The sequence below is a fragment of the Marmota marmota genome, unplaced genomic scaffold, assembly GCF_001458135.2.
Source record: "Marmota marmota marmota unplaced genomic scaffold, marMar, whole genome shotgun sequence".
Taxonomy (NCBI): Eukaryota; Metazoa; Chordata; class Mammalia; order Rodentia; family Sciuridae; genus Marmota; species Marmota marmota.
In genome coordinates, this window is record NW_025999960.1 from 19,418,952 (window position 1) to 19,427,200 (window position 8,249).

At 48.1% G+C, this 8,249-nt stretch overlaps 1 protein-coding gene across 1 annotated transcript in view; it reads left to right on the forward strand.

The window, feature by feature from the left end:
• Window positions 1-8,249, forward strand: part of Hoxc4 (homeobox C4) — a 62,137-nt gene that overhangs the window by 39,897 nt on the left and 13,991 nt on the right. The gene's annotated exons all lie outside the window — the stretch shown is intronic.

Consider the following 8,249-nt stretch of genomic DNA (forward strand, 5'->3'; position numbering starts at 1 on the left):
GGGAAAAAAAAAAAAAAAAAAAAAAGACTGGGAGCCTACCCAATCCGAGCCTGCTGCATGCCCTCTCAGGTCCACAGCCCCAACCCCCTAGCTAGCTCAGCTATTGGGGTTTCCTGCCACAGGACCCCAGCAAGTGATCCTAGAGGCTCCATGCCATCCCACAGTTCGTGCCATGATTTTCTTTCCCTCCTGCTCCATCGCTCTTGCCCAACTATTTATTGACTCCGGGGTTCTTCCTGAAACTATATTTTGTCATATCAAATAAAGACCAAGAGAGAACAGGACTAAAGATGCAGTGGCTCCTGTCTGTTTAGGGCATGTACTGGGGCAAAGTGTCAAAATGAGCTGTGAGGGTTAAGGGGAGGCCTACAGTCTTTAAGCCTCTCCTTTAAAAAAAAAAAATATTTTTAGGTACTTCTAGGGACAGCAAGAAGAGGGAAGTGAACGTGAGTTCTTTTCTTGATTCTTAGCTCTAAGAAGGACCTCCAGGGAAGAGGAGCGCACCGGTCCTCCCATACTGGCATTTTCCCATGCAGTGGCTACCCAGGGTATTCAGGCCTCTACATTCATTCCCACCTTGGCTGGGTGTATCTGAGACTTCTAGACTGGCAGTGTCCTTCATTCCACACCAGAGCTGATGTGTAGGGAGAATCAGTGGCTCCGCCGTGCTCAGACTCAGGCCCTTATAGGTCTCTGAAGATCTCCCCTAGGGCTAGGTGGTCCTGGGGCTTTACTGGACATAAGAGGGTTGAGCCCCTAGTCTAAGGACCCACTTGGCTCCAGAAGGACCTCCCAGAGAGTTGGTACTGCTGGACAAAGTGGTGCTGGGGAAATTGACTTAGGTGTACTTCAGCTTTCTAAGATGCTGGGGAGATGAGAGGGAGAGCAATATGCAGTGTATACCTGCCTGGCAGGAAATGTTCAAGTGGTTTCCCCCTCCTCCTAGGAGGTCTAGGGCTATGCAGAACAATTAAATGGGATAAGAGTTGTATAGACCAGTGCCAGTGTCATGTCTTTTTGCCATCATTTATCTCAGGCTCAGATTTTGTGTGAAGAGGGAGAGTAGCCTCTAGGGAGAGGAAAGGCAGCTAATTCAGGTGGTCTCTGAGTCTGGTCTGGGCCTAGGCTCTGCTCCTCTCTCCTCCAGGCTCCTGGGATGAATTGGGGGAGGAAGCACTTTATAGGAGAAACAAATGTGAAAAGGGTCCATAAAACTTTACTGCATTTCCTCTCCCACCTCCCACAATGGGGTGATTTCCTGGAGCCTAGCCTAGGCCCCCCGCACTGGTGGGGTGGGGTTCTGGAGTTGGGCTAAGGGGCTGCTCTGACAGCCAAGAAGGAAGGGAGCAGAGGCGCTCTGGGGAGGGGCAGGGGGAATATTTATGATTATTAATGCTTATGCTCGTTGGATTTATTATAAGGACTGACTTTGCTGCATCCTACTCTCTAGGCTACCAGTCCATCATTTTTAGAAGACCCAAGAGCTTTTATTCACTCCATGATTAGCACCCATTGCTATTACCCTTCCCCTTCATACTGCACTTAGGCCTGGTTAGAGCACCAGTGATATCTCTCCTCAACTTGCACAGAGGGTCAGCCCAGCCCACCAGCACTAACTCTACTCTTCTCTCTCTCTCTCTCTCTCTCTCTTTCTCTCTCTCTCTCTCTCTCCCCCCCTCTCCCCCCTCTCTGAAATAAAATGTGTAATTTTCTTCAGGGAGTTATTTTAATTTTTTCTCCATGCTGAGTAAAACTATTGGGCGAGCAGTGAAGCATGAAGAAGCACTGGCATCTCCGGTGGGTAACAGTTAACTAAGAAAGAGGCAATGTCGCCTGCACTCACCCACACCAGCCTCCCAGGCTGCAGAGGGCCTGTGCTTCCTCCCCAGGAGTTAGACCAGGGGAGAACCAAGGGTTTTACTGGGACTGGGGACAATGTTGCTCAAACCCATCAGGCAAGGTGCAACAGTTCCCTCTGGCATTGTCCACCTCTTCCCAGCAGGGTCTGGGCCTCCCCTTCCCTGAAGGAGCTGAAGGACTGCCTCAGCTTGGCCAGGCTTAGGGAGACGCCTGCTCTCTTCCCTCCTGTCACAGCCTGCAGGCCTGCATCCAGGCCCAGCCTCAGCTTTAGCGGCAGCAGCGCCAGCAGCGGCAGAGGAGCCACAGGCCTTGGATCTACTCCCCTGCACTGGGGGTGGGTGAGACCCAGACCCTTGTTTTCCCCCTGAGCAGAAGCTTCTGCTTAGGGTCCAGAGGAAGCTGCCCCACCAGCCATCCTCCTGGAACAATCTCCAGGTACCAGGGTCTGGCACTGCTCTGGAGGAGTAAGTGAAGGGGCTTCTGGGTCCCAAAAGGAGACCATCAAGCCTGCCTCTCCACTTTTCCCTGGAACCCACCCACTCTGGCAGCCAGAAAGAAGGGGAAGAAGCATGACTTACCTTCCCGGGGGAGTGGGAAGAGGGGACACGGCCCACTCTGAGCAATTAGAGGAGAGAGGAGGAAAAAAAATAGGAAGAAAAAATATCAACACGACCACGAAGGCGACAGGTCCTTATGGAAATAAGCAAGTAACTAAGTAAGTAAATAAATAAATAAGTATCCACCCTCTCTCCCCTCCCCACCCTGCAAGGGGGGGGGGGGGGTGGGGCAAAAAAGAAGCACGAGGGCTTTTTAGTGTAACTGAGCATTAGAAAAATAGGCACAGCTTCTATGTGAATTTAGGAGTTTGAAACTTTTGGAGGTTATTTATGTGAATGGCCCGAAGGCAAGCCCGTGAGTGGCTCTTGGGGGACCACGTGATGTCATTAAACCAAGTTTTATGGTGTAGGGAGAGCTGACAAACCCACAATATATTTACATCATATATAATCTTAACTGTCCAGCCACGCAGCTGCTGGTGAGGTTTAATGCTAGGACAGAGGGCCTGGCAGTTAGAGGGGATTACGGCGCTGGGGATGATGGCAAGAGAGGTTACATCTTCGCAAATGAATCCCAGGCGAACGCTGTAAGTTAATTCTCTCCCTCTCTCTCTTTCTCTCAGACTCTTTCTCCCATTTACCTAACTCCCCCGCCTCCACCACTTGAAAGAAGGCAGTTCCTACTCATTAAGGGGAGGGGGGAAGCCTCCCCATGCTGGGGTGGGAGAGGAGAGGAAGCGGCTGGGAAGTAGGAAGAGGGGAACTTGTCTCCCCAAACCAGTCTTCTCCTCCCTACCCCGTTTTGTCTCTGAATGTAAACCAGAAAGACGCCATGGTTCCTTAGAGTTTTGCAAGGTCCTCCTCACTCCCTCTCAGTTGGGAAGGAAGCCAGTGGCAGAGACATGGGTTGTTTCTATTTGTTGTTTGTACGAGTGTGTAAACTCTAGACACAAGTGCAAAGTGCCTCTGGGGTCTTCTGTTCCAGGGAGGGGCCAGTTCAGTCCTTGGCTAGTGGCCCAGAATCCAGGCAGAAAGGGAAGCTGGGGAGAAAGGCAGGGAAGGAGGGCTTTGTGGCTTCAGACCCAAAGGCTGCTGCCTGGACTGCTCCCAAAGTTTCTCCCCCGCCCCTCACCACTAGGCCTGGGTGGGCAGCAGTCCCAGTCTCCAAAGTCTGGGGTCTTTGTCTGGGGCCAGTGCAGTTCATGCTTCCCCCTGCCTCTAGCTGCTGGGATCTTCCTGGCATCTCTAGTCCTTGGCTCAGGTAAAACTTAGGCCCCAGGAGGCCTAGAGGTTTTTTTCTCTGTGAATGTAATATCAATGTGTATTGGATGGGAGGGAATAGAGACAATATCTTTGCTGGACTAGAAAGCTTTCCATCCTGAGGAGTGATCTTTATGGGATAGAGGTAACAGGACCCAATCTGGGCATTGTATCCTGGGGTCACTCCTCAGGGGGTTTTGGAGGGGCTCCCTTCAGTTTTCCGGGGGGAGGAGTAGCAAAAGAATCAGGCATGGGAGGCACATGTCCTCCACACCTGAGAGTGCATACTCACTCCCATGCGTCACTGTCACCAGGAGCTAAGCCAGGAAAGTGACAACATATGAACTCAGTCTCCTCCAGAAGCAGGCAGAAGGCCAACAGGAGATGGAAAGGGGAGTGGAGAAGAGGGAACAAACTTCCGGAAGGGGAGGCTGCCTTGGAGCCAGAGAGGTCTGGGTACCTGCTTTGTGGAAAGGTGCATTTGGGTGATGAAGAGGGAATGCTGTTAGCACACTCAGATACCCAAGCCCAAGGGACTAGGGAAGGGGAGAGTATCAAGTAGAAATAGCTAGGCAGACTCTGGGAAGACAGAGACCCCAAAGCAGGAGTCAAGCAGAGTCTCACTGTGAGAAGAATTGTATTCCAAGAGTTGGCCTTTCTCATCCTCCAGCCTGAGATCTTTGTTTCCCTGGGAAGTGTTTGGATCCCAGAGGATTCTCTCCAGTAGCCTATTTCCTCCTGAGTTCTCTCCTCCCCACTTTACCTATCCTCCTCAACTCTCTCCTCCCCACCAGTCTGTAATTTTGAAGGTTTCTGGAAACTTTCCCATCCAAGCTTGGGGAGTTGGGAGTTTCCATGGCCTATAATTTGACTCTTGCACTCCCATAAGCCTCCCCAGGGCCCTAGCATAGAGGTCAATGGTGTTTTGCCAGGAATTTAGCCAGAACCAAAGTCTCACACCCTGGCAAGACTTCACCACCTTCTCTGACTCCTAGCCAAGTCTCAGTTTTGTTCCCTTTTTGTGTAGAGGGCTGTGTGGGCTTCTATGTAACAGATTTACATAGCCAACATCTCTTGAGGTATTCAATGACTTCCTCACCCTCTTTTCTGGTTTTTAAGCTAAAAATTTTCATTTAAATACCATCCCCCTTCCTGTCACAAATTAGATCTTCTTCCCCTTAAATAATTTGCCTCAGGTCAGTTTTTTACTGTTTTGTTGTTTTCACCTGGAAACAAGACAACAAACACAAAAGGAGTCTGAGATTTTTCCCACTCCCTTTCAGGGATCTGCATTTGATCATCCCTAGAGGGAAATGGGTGGGTAGGCAATCAGGTACCAGTGTGCCCCAGCCAACCCCAAAGGCTTCTAATTTTGTTCCTAGTTCTTTCACCCTAGAAGAGGGCAAGCAACCAATGAGAAATGTGCTAAGCAGGGTCACATGGCAACCAACCAATCAGCAAAAGAGTGCTTGGTTTCTGTCTAGCTCTTCCTCTCCATTCCTTTCCTTCCTTTCTCCCTTCTCACTATGCCCTTAGCTCCTGGTTCTGTTCTATCTCAGATTTGGAGGGGAAGAGTGATATGAGCCCTCCCTCCTCTGTCCCTGCACCAGCACTATGGAGTCTTTGGCTGTGTCCTCAGTTTCTAACTAAGTAGAATGTTAACCATCAATCTCAGTTATACAGAGAGCTGAAGTTGTGGGAGTACACTCTGAAGCATTTCCATGTCTGCCAGCATGATCCCAGATAATGTTCTGGGCTTTATAGAAGTGAACTCTAAATTAGGCTATAGCGCAAATGAACTCCAACTCTGAATTCAAATTGTGACCATGGTTACTCTCTATATATACACTTACCTTTTAGAAGTTTTTATTCCCTTCTGATCCTCATGGGGGCAGGTGGGGGCAATTAAAGGATACCCCTTTTAATTTACCTTTCTGGAAGTGCTCCAGGAACCATTAGTTTTATTAAATTGCTTCAAGTATGGTTGGAGAAGGGTTTGGGGAAGGGGGCAAAAGTAGAGATTCATTTTGAAAATTGTGTGGGGTACCTTTATAGTTTGTCAAGTAACTTTGAATCAGTTAAGAAAAGAATTCTGGAGAAGAGTGGACACAGAATCAGAGCCCTCTTTATCTTCCATATTAATGAGTTGATGGATTTGTTTAAGCCCTTTCCCCTTCTTTTCTTCTAACAAGATGTAATAATAGGGCTGGAGGTGTAGCTCAGTGATAAAGCATGAGCTTAGCATGTAGGAGTCCCTGGTTTCAATCTCCAGCAACAAATAACAAATATGTACGTAGTGATGGTAGACTAGGTGATGATCCTGTGTCCTGACCAATAGCTATCAAACGACACAGTCTCTGAAAGTGTAAAATTTGATGTTGTATTTACTTGAGTCAGATCAGAGCAAGGAAAGGGTGACAATTTTTTCTGGGCAAGAGCATCTGATAGCATAGAGAATGTATATGTATGACAGAAATGCTTGCGTTTTCTGAATACTTAGGCTGGCCCTGAGCTAATCCACTGGTAGGTCCAGACTTGGGCATTCTTTCCACCAACTCCATCATCAGGACTTTATTCCAGGGTTAGTTTTCTGGTTGGTTTCCTACCCTTCCTCTTCCTGGTCTCCTGTAGTCCTTAAGCTAAGGGGCAGGAGTTTTGAAGGGCTATGGTACCTGGACCTTTACACCCTCCTCTGAAGGCATTAAGGATAGGATAGGAGTGATAGCTGGTTTGAGCTGGCCTCTGTCAACACTCCTGCTTGTTTGTTTGTCTTCTGGGCAGGGCTGGTTTGGGGACAATGCCACAGGCCAGGTAGGAAGGATTAGGATGAAAAACCAGGAAGAGGGAAACTCTTATCAGAAATCATTGAGATCCCTTACTTTCTAAATCACCTTCAATCACACCGCTCCATTTGCCTCTTTTATGTGTTAGAATTAAAGCCCAGACTCATTTTTCCTTAGTAGAAGGTGTGGTAGCCTTTTCTGAGACTGGCTTTCACTTTCAGTGTAGACTTCTCACACTGGGCTTACCAGATCCCATGATGAAGGAGGAGAGCTAGGCATGGGGAGATTGTCTCTGTCCACACAGGCATTGGGGATGAAGATTCATCAGAGGGCCTCAAACCCTCCTAATGGTCAAGCAAACTGTTTCTTTGTTGCACTTGGTCTGTAAGTGCTTCAGCTGTTTTTGAGAAGGGGAATGCTGAAACATCATTGTTCTGGGATTCTGAGGGGCCAGCTGGTGATCCCCTCCTCCAATGTTCTAAATCACTTTTACTCGAGAACTTTGCTACTCTGAGCCTCCTCTACAGTGGAACTAGAACTTCTGAAGCCCTTGGAAGTGGAGAAAAAAGAAAATCTGAAATCAGGATGTTAAGCTGGGCTTGTTGGGTTAGGGATTCAATAAAAGGAGAAGACTAGGTTGTTAGAGAGACAAGAAAGTTATATCCCTTCCTCCCCTCCCCACTTTATTGGGTTCTTATAACTCCTAGTGGATTGTCCTGATAAAAATCTCCCTGGCTACTTTGATGGGACCCCAGGAGCCCAAGGAATCACAAGACAGAGTCTGAGTCTAGGAATTGTGGTGATAGAGATCTCTTTGTCCTTGATCCCAACAGAACCCTGGGATTCATCTCCCTCTTCCATTCCTAAGGCTCAGTGAGTGGAAAGAGGGTGTGTGTATGTGTGTGTGTGTACTGTGTGGGGTCTAGTACAGTTGAACTAGGTCATTAAGTTATCCAGAACCTTGTTCAGCTCTGATGACCATTCCTTAGAAGGTATGATGAGAGACAGCATAGAAGGCTCTGGGTATGCTAGAGAGCTGGTAAGGGAAGAAGGCTACCTCTCTAGTTCTACCATGATTCTTAGCCATTCTCTACCATTTTACTATGGTTTTTCTTTTCTAGGAAAAATTAGTCTAGGTAAAATTTGTGAGCTTATTTTCCTGAGATCTTTTCTTATTGCATCATAGGTCTCAAAGAGGTAAAGCAGACTGGTTCTGCCCTCCAGAGATCCTTACTTCTCTCATTCTCTGTCCCTAAACACCAGAATAGCTGAACATGTAGAAGCTAGTGTATGTATGAAAGTATGGTTTGATAGAGGTGAAAAGCCTGAGCTGGACACAGTAAACCAGCCTTCAACCAACTGCCCAATCCTCTCCTACTCTATTCTGCTTATCAGCCCAGTCTGAAAACATTTGTCCTGCCCTCCCCATCTCCAGCCCCTTAGCTCTGAACAAGTGCTGAGTTTTCTTCTTTCTCCCTCCTCCCCAAGCTGGTAGCAGCTAGGATTTTGGTGACCCTCAGTGTCCCATTGGCCCAGACTGAGTTGTAGGGCCATGGGGGCCTAGAAAGCTAGACCCTTATGTAATTGACCCTTTGTGGTGTTTCAGGCTCAACTCCAAACCCCTCAGGGCTGTTTCTTTTCTCCAACATTGGAGAAAAATCTTTTCTAGAAAAAAAAAAAATAATGCTCCCGGTTTGGGTTATCATTTCGTGCCTGGCCTCAGAGCTGGGCTGTCTGCATTTTTGTCGTCACTCGAATAAAATGTGTACCATATAGTCTGCGTTAAGAT